We start from the raw sequence: 9,262 nt of genomic DNA, 5'->3' as shown, positions 1-9,262 counted from the left end.
ACTTGACAATAGAATCATTCTTAATTTTATCACCTTAAAAAAATATACCACTGCACACTTTATCTAACAATCAGCTATGAAATTTTGCTAACATTAAACTCAATTTTCACGTTACAAAGATGTCATAGGTGTAGCAATTGATGCCAGCCCCGTGAAAACCAGAGGAACCGGTAAACTACAAGAAATCACAATCATTACAAAGGAGTATTTACTATATTTTCATAAAACAACTGTTTTTACATTTCTTTAATTAATGCTAAAATACTAGCATTGTTGTTGTCTTTAGGAAAATGCCAACTCAATTGACGATTTGGAATGACCTCGTCGATGCAGAAGGCTCAAAAATCCTTTCACTTCTTCCACAAAGACCAATAATTGCAGCACTAAATATCAAAGCTTCATCTTTCAAAGGTACACCGCAATGACAATGTATATAAAAGCTTGAAGTTTCAAAATAAAATCAAATATTTTACAATGAATATAAAGACATCATATAAAGCCTACACTATTTGTTTACAATTATTACTAATGATTAGTCAACTATCTCAACATTATATATAAAGCATAGTAGAAGAAGCAAAAAGGTCAATACGTTCAAACTTCTTCTTATATTATAAACGATATAAATTTCTGTGAGTTTCCATTCAGGAATTTCATTGTCCTGCCATGTCTATAGCTAACATTCTGTTCAATCCTCCGTAACCAGAGAATATGGCACTTCAACAATGGTAAATTATCACAAATTACTACCAGAAAGAAACTTTGCTCTACTAAATTTACATACACACTTTACCCATAGGAAACTGGACCAAAAAAATTATCTAGTTGAGCTCGTTCAACTGAAACAGTCAGGAACACCTGCTCAACAACATTGGACACATGCATTGGCTTTAACTACAGTTGAAGAAATGCGCAATCACAGGTTAATTTCCTAATCTCTTTTGAACCGAATTATATCTCATACTACTGTCAACTTAATACATTGTAATAATTACACATACAATTGGTTGATCATAAGACACGAGGTTCATTTCAAATCCTATTGACAACAAACATAATGTCACACATCGACAAGAAACCCTCCACCACGTACATTCTATTAATTTAAGTGCTCGAGTGTCCAAACAAGCAAAAAAAGGTAGACAAATGCTTTATAAACATTTTACTTATATAATATAATCACACCTACTTTTACCTCTCAGATACATGTTAACGACAACGGTTGCAGACGACACAGCTTCCGCCAAATGTGTTGCGTACGAGAAAATTGTCAGCTTGCTTTTGAACTGTGACCTTGCCACCCTGAAAGACAAAACATAAAAGGTTATAAAACACAATTATATTAAACCATTTTTAAACAAATATTTGTGAGACTAATGCTATGTACATGACATGACCGCACTTTGTGAAAGGCGAAACAACGATGTTAAGAGTAGCAAGTTCATATTCACAATCAAGAAAAAAACATCTATGTACACAAGATTCAACACAGACAACTACACTATCAACAAAATTGAAGCATGGACTTCAAGTTACAACGTACAATCAATAAAAGATATATCATCTTGCGAATCATTTGTTTCAAGTTAACACATTAATCTAATACTCGGACTTTTCGCACATAGATATAGAAGATCTAACTGAAGAAATACCGGATACATCCAGCAGAAAGAATAACCAATCTTTAGGCCTCACTCCGTCGTTGTCAGAGATAAAAAACCTTAGCAACAACATTTCGACCCCAAAATTCCGGTTTTTACATCCTCCTAAACTACAACTATCAACTACTAAATCTATCTTTATAAACACAATTTATATTCCACTTCTCTATGATAGATGGAGTCCGCAAGAATCTATCGCCATTTCTATTGGATGATGACACTCCAGTGTTTCCCAAAAATAGAGGTAAACAAGCAGACGTTTTCACATCAACAAAGGAAACAAAGTTGACTGCGAAGAAATGACGATGCATGCCAACGTATGTTTCCGAACCGTGAATTTCTATTTTCTAAACAACAAATGCTTTCCTTTACTATCCCCAACGGACTTAATATAAGTAGTTACTATATTACGTTTGTAATTAACAATCCTCCACCTCCACCTCCACCACCAGCAGGGCCGCTGTCTGAAAAAAAATATTTGTCCGTTTCTGCTTTCTTGTAATCCTTATATTAATATATTTTTTGGTATCGTATTATCCCAAAAAATTATCACAACATTAAAAACACGACAAAAAAATATACAGTTACAATCTCACGCATCCACATATCTCTACATAATACTACAACACTTAAATCAGAGACATGCTTAATCCGTAAATCCATACCCTCAACTATTTCCCAATTTACATAATGCAGCGTAGAAGAAAATACATAATAGGAGCTTACGAAATTTTGCATATCAAGGCCGAGGCCACTGTCTACTGAACCCCATCGTAAACCTCTGATTATTGTTCGGGGACATGAACCGACCGAAAGACATACTTCCTCAGAGTCGCCGAAACCCGAAGTACCAACTGTGAAGCCACCGAACCCTTCCTCACAGTCGCCGAAACCCGAAGTACCAAATGTGAAGCCACCGAACCCATAAGAATCGTTCTACCTAAAAATTAAAATGTATTAATATTTTAGTTGATCAATCAGTAGGTGGTTTTCTATGCTCAAGACAGTGTCGTCTCCCGACCAATCACGCCAATCCAAAACCAAAGGCCGACCTTCGGGACACAAAAGTTCCGGCGTTTGAGGCAATAAATTATATAAATAAAATTTTTGTTAACTGTGCAAACAATAAAAAAAAAACCAATTTTTAATTTTTAAATATCTTTTTATATTATATTTTTTAAGTTAATTTTTTTCCTATGTTATTAAAATAATAATTTTCTACAAAATAATATGTATATTGAAATATTTTTTATTTGAAATTTACTTAAAAAATTAAATTCTATCAACATAAACGATTCTACCTACTAATTCCCAAAAACTCTCTTGAAATACCCACTATTTCCAACCGTTTCAATTATTCTCAAGAGGCTACCCAATTGAAACCATCGTTGTTTACAAATGCAGCAAGTACGACCTTGGTCGCTTACAATACTCAGAGGTCGTCCTAACATGCACATCTCAAATCGGCAAGTCAATTGTATGATAAACGAAATATGAACCAGCTTCCATTTAAGCTTTGACATCACGAAACAACCAACGACCCCACCCGACCATCGATTTAACAAATTAAAGGTTTAAGTCATTTTGCATCCAACATTGAAAGGGTAATACAATGCGCAAAATAAATAACATCATACCAACATTCAGTGTAAAGAACATTAGGAGATGTCATTTACATTTTTGAACAATGATATAGTCAAAATTACATGATCGGACAAGATAATCTGTATACCTATATATCATCACCAATTTTGGGGTTTATATACCAATATAAAATGAACTTATGCTCATAACAACCACCTTACCAACCACATTTCTTATAACATGTTTCGGTTCACCTACTAAACCAGTTCCCGCAACCTCTTTTCTATTTGGTACAACTTTAACTACACTTTCTATTCAGCCATACAATTACTTTGATACCTAATCCAGTTCCAATAAAATTGTGGAAACAAATTATTTTATTGCAAACTCATTCACCCAAACAATCATATAGATAACTTATAAAAACATACTTATATATTTTCCTTTTTCAAATACACAAATCCCTCAACTAGCGAATTCACCAATTAAATACCACAACACAATAAATACACCAATTCATTCAATAAAAAAAGCTCAACTACAACAAGAAGCCGCGCGGCGTAGCACGCTTTCACAAGCGCTAGTATATATATAACTTATAAAATTTATCTACTAACCTAATCAACGCCGCCGCCGTTCATTCTTCTAACCTAATCAGCCTCCACTCGTGTTATTGCTTTTGTGCACCTTTTTCTTTTTTCCACTTTGTGTCGATTGCACTAATTTCTTTTGGCGTCGATTGTTGCATTGATTTTTTCCCGTTCTTTACACTCCTCTACTGTTCCGGTAAGATTTAATTATTTTTATTTTCTAAATAAATAAATAAATATTAAATGGTAGGTTTCAATTCGAACCGACAGTTTACGGTTTTGAGAACAAAAGAATTGAAATTGAACTGTATAAAAATCAATTTTGGTTTAGTATTTGAAATAAAAAAAAAAAAAAAACCGACGTAGGTTTGAAACTGAGGGCAAATTTATTTACGATTCAATAAATATTGAAACCGAAATCAAACCATGAAAATTTTGATTTTGGTTTCATGTGGTTGATCAGTTTCATTTGTATTTACTGCACATGTTAATTTGTTTTGATATTTTATAATTTGTTAATTATATATTATATGTTTGTAAAATATCTTATGCCATATTCAATTCAATATTGTTATACTATTTACTACTCTCTCTGTCTCAAACACTCTGCAATATTTTTTTTTTTTTTTGTCCCAAACTCACTGCAACATTGCCAAATTTAGAAATAATGAATAATATTTATATACATATATTAATATATATTTCATTTTATCCTATCACATCACTCAAATAAAAAAATAAATAATCATTTCTCTCTCCAATCACATTACTGAATATTCAAATTATCTCAAATTACTATACTTAATACTTCCCACCTAAATTATCGTCTCAAATACAAATGTTGCACGGCGTTTGAGACGGAGGAAGTATAATTTTATGTGGTCTATTTAAGATAATAGGGGAATCAATGCAAATAATCCTGAGTTTATACATATAAATTATTTATTCTCTTGAAATTATAAGAAGAAGATATCTATTTTTATTTAATTACTTATTTATATGCAATGTATCTAGATATATGTTTATTAAAAAAAATTAAAGTATTAAATTATTTACGTATATATCTTAATAAACTATTTTTAGAACTCAGGGTTGAAGCTGCGACTCGAGGGTGGCGTGATAATAATGGTGTTTTTTCCAAAGGAACAGTGGAAGAAAGACTACTTCCTCTTCATAAAAAGACTTCAGTGTAATAAAATGTATAACAATTACCAAAGCCACCTCAAATGGTTAAAAACCGTTGGATATCCTATTCAAATCTTATGAAGTTTAGCTCTGGTTTTGGGTATGACAAAATTACTAAAAAGTTTACAACTTCAGATGAAGTATGAGATACGTACTTATGAGATAATAATATTATAGCATTAATTTATTTTATAATATAGTGAGTAAATATATATATATTGTTTATGCTAGGCTCACTCAAAAGATGTGTGCTTGGCGCTATGGGCAAATGTCCTGATTATGAGAATGGTATGTGCTATATTATATAAATATTTTGTTATATTTTTTGCGATTTTTTGGTGTGAATTTCGTATATAAGTATTATTTTCGGGTCGAGGTTTACCCAGTACATACTTTCGGGTAGCAGCTGCGGCTTCCCACGTGAGATATAAATGAAAGAAGATGCTAACTTATCTCGAAAAAATTATTTCACTCATATATCATCATCATCATCGTCTAATAACACAACTTTTGAATATCTTGAAAATTGATCATTTAGATTATGATGACATGAATAAAATTAAAATTATAATATTGGTGGATCTTGGTATGAACAACCTAAGGGGTGGAAAAAGCAAAACAAAAGAAGACAAATGAAGATAAAGATAATGTCCATATCACTCAAGTAAAATTGCAAAATTAATTGTTTACTTGTTTAGTGAAATAATTTGAAAAGCTTTTTGTCAAGCCATCGCCTGTACCAAGCCAAACAAAAGCTTTTTGTTTTTTATGTTTCTCAAAACAGGACATCGTGTTACATAATTTTTTTAAAAAGCCTGAGTGAATGAAGAAGGCTTGGAGAATACAACAACTGCACCTGCTCTAAGAGTAATTGCAGTGTCCCACACTTAAAAAAGCCTCCAAATAAAAGCAAATGCACACATGTCGAAGACTTTATTTCCAAGGAAGATTTAATTAAAGAATGGTCCAGCAGCTTATTTGTGGCCAACAAAATATTTTAAAAAAATCAAAGACCGTACCAGAGTTTTATTTCTTCCTCGAAAACCTTTATTCCCCCGCCTTAGAAAGAAAATTTCACCCTTGTTATTCTCTCCCGATTTGTCACTTTTCCGCCTCAATTTATCCGGGCAAACTCCGGACACGGAGAGTATCGAAAATTTTTGCTCCGTTTCACTCCCCCTGCTACTCGTTAGCAATCTTTGAAGATTTTATAGAAAGCACAAAGACACAATTAATTGTTCTCCCTCTAAACATTTTCAATCTCCCTTCGTTTTTGTTCGAAATTTTCAATTTAATCAAGGAATTTCATTCCTCATGCATATTTTGAATTGAAGAAATAATTTATGAAAATTTAAAAGAAATATTACCGAATTAGATGCCGGAGAAAAGCTTCTGTGGTTGCCAGAGAAGTAACCGGTCACCGTGAGAGAGAAATCGAGTTCACTCATAGTAGAGAGAACAAAAAAAATAAATATGGAAAGAACAAAGAGAAAAATAAAATTTATGTCCAGTTGTCCCCGATATCGCCTCGGCTGCACCAGGCAATATCCACCTATGAACAAAAATAATACCTCCAGCAGTAGGCCATTGTGGAATGAATTTTTATATTAGTAAAAGAAATAATAATAAAACCCCTCAAAACATTCATTCAAATTGGGTCAGGCCACTACACTTGCTTGAAGTGGTTCTGAAAATACTAAAAAAATAATAATAATAATCTTTGAATAGAAAAACATTTAATTTCTACCGCTTGAATGAAAAATGGTACTCTCTGGTTCGCCTTTTCTATTTTTATCTGTCTATATAATTTATTTATTTTTTTAAAATATAATTATACATTTTAATTATATTTTAAAATTTATAATTTTTTTTATTTTAATTAAACTATTTAATCATCTTAATTTTAATTTATAATTATTTTTATTAAATTATAATTATTTTAACTGATACATTTTTTAATTACTTACTAATTATATAATATTTAAAACTTCGTATCTAAATTAGATGAGACAAAATAACTAGGACGAAGGGAATAGCATTTAAAAAAATAACACTTAGGGGAAGAAAAATTATATAAATATAGGCTAAAACTTTATTTGTGATCCTACCGAACCTAATCAAAACCGCAAATCTTCAATTCTTTTCCAATATGTTATTTATGGAGATGAAAATACTAATATTCCATCATATTAAATTATGTTAATAATGTAACAATTTGTATTTGATCTATATACGTATTTTTTATGCAATAAACATTATTAGTTTAAATAATTTGTAACATATATTAATATATATTGTTGTCAAATTTAAATATATTTAAATTTAAATAAATATATATATATATATAAAATAAATACTTTTAATAAGGGAAAAAATCCATTTTGGTCCAAATATAATCAAAATTTATCAATTTTGGTTCAAATATAAAAAACTCATCAATTTTAGTCCTAATATAAACAATTCCAATCAATTTTGGTCTCATTATAAACAATTTCAATCAATTTTGGTCCCACCGTTAAAAAACTAACGGAAATTGCTGACGTGGACATAACGGAGGTAACGTGGCAGTTGACATAGAAAGTATACGGCCATATACAATTATACACGGCCATGTTGTTACATGACTATGTATATTTCAGTGTATAATTATACATGGTCATATTGTTACACGGTTATGTACAATTATACACGACCATGTTGTTACATGACCCTGTATATTTCAGTGTATAATTATACATGACCATGTTGTTACACGGCCATGTATAATTTACACAGCCGTGTACCTTTATGTTTCAGTCTAAAATTTTGTTTTTTTGTTATATTTTTTAAGTTTTTTTTTTTCTGAATTTAGAATAGTTGATATAATAAAAATGGAAAAAAAATTAATAATCATCATAATATAATTAAAATGTATCAATTTTAGTTCAAATATAAATATTTATGGAGTATGTTCTTTTTGAAGATTTTGTCTAAAATTTTACTATTTAGCAAAAAAAATTTCTCTTACAAACATACAATTACTGTATTGAAATAATAAATTATTTTTTAATACTACTATAATATACAAAATTAAAAATAGTTGTGTAATATGAATAATAAAATTTTAGACAAAATATTTCAAAAGAATATATCTTATAAATTTTTATGTTTGAATTAAAATTGATAAATTTTATTATATTATAATTATTATTGATTTTGTCCATTTTAACTATATCAACTATTTTAAATTCAAAATAATTTTTTTTAAAAAAATATATATATAACAAAAAAAGTATAATTATACACTGAAATATAACAACATGGCCGTGTATAATTGTATATGGCCGTGTACTTTCCAGATCAGCTGTCACGTCACTCTGTTATGTCCACGTCAGTAATTTCCGTTAGTTTTTTAACGGTGGGACCAAAATTGATTGAAATTGTTTATAATATAGGACCAAAATTGATTGAAATGGTTTATATTGGAATTAAAATTGATGAGTTTTTTATATTGGAACCAAAATTGATAAATTTTATTATATTGGGACCAAAATTTATTTTTTCCCTAATTGACATATAAACATCAATGTTATATATATAAATTTTTATGAAAGAAAAAATATGAAACAATCATTTTCAAAACAATAAAATTGCATATTATTTTTCAAAAAATAAAGTTACACTATAACATTCCGAAAATATCAAAATTGTAAAAACACCCAACTCTAAAAATAAAATTAAGCTACATTGTTACATTGTTACTCAATTAAGCTACATTGTTACTCAATTTTTAGTGTAACAGTTGGATAGGAGCCCACCTTTGTATTTTCAAGCCAATCCATTACATTTATACAATGGTTGAGTGGCTGTTCTTAAATTTTTTTCTAAAAATATCTTATGTAACACTTTTTTTTTTTTTTAATATCAAATATGTTATCTAACCATTATTCTCATAAAAACATTATAACGAGAAACACAAACAAATACTCTCTCCGTGCCACTAAAAATACCCATAAAAAATGTGGACGTAAATACAAAAATTTAGCTAAAATATAATTAGTAATAATAATTATTATATAATAAAAATAATTATAAATTAAAATTAAAATAACTAAATAATTTAATTATAATTGAAAAAATTCTAAATTATAAAATATAATTAAAATGTATAATTATATTTCCTAAAAAACAAATGACAAGTACCAATGAAAAAAAAAAATACACTTTATATTGGGAAGTAGGGAGTAGAACATAACCTTAAGT

The 9,262-nt window shown here is 29.3% G+C and overlaps 1 long non-coding RNA gene across 4 annotated transcripts; it reads right to left on the bottom strand.

The window, feature by feature from the left end:
- Positions 1–1,067: 1,067 nt before the first annotated feature.
- On the bottom strand, positions 1,068–6,607 carry LOC127258014 (uncharacterized). 4 transcript variants are annotated; one of them, XR_007840206.1, is made up of 4 exons: positions 6,040–6,607; positions 3,863–4,023; positions 2,388–2,601; positions 1,068–1,302 (listed from the first exon to the last, which is right to left on the bottom strand). It is a non-coding gene; the product is annotated as an uncharacterized LOC127258014 (long non-coding RNA). The 4 variants fall into 4 exon arrangements; XR_007840208.1 differs by having other exon boundaries at positions 3,863–4,020; XR_007840207.1 differs by lacking the exon at positions 3,863–4,023 and having other exon boundaries at positions 6,040–6,217; positions 6,388–6,607.
- Positions 6,608–9,262: the final 2,655 nt, after the last annotated feature.

The sequence above is a fragment of the Andrographis paniculata genome, unplaced genomic scaffold (assembly GCF_009805555.1).
Source record: "Andrographis paniculata isolate CXL003 unplaced genomic scaffold, ASM980555v1 Contig14END, whole genome shotgun sequence".
Classification (NCBI taxonomy): Eukaryota; Viridiplantae; Streptophyta; class Magnoliopsida; order Lamiales; family Acanthaceae; genus Andrographis; species Andrographis paniculata.
This window is presented reverse-complemented; position numbering and strand designations above follow the sequence as displayed.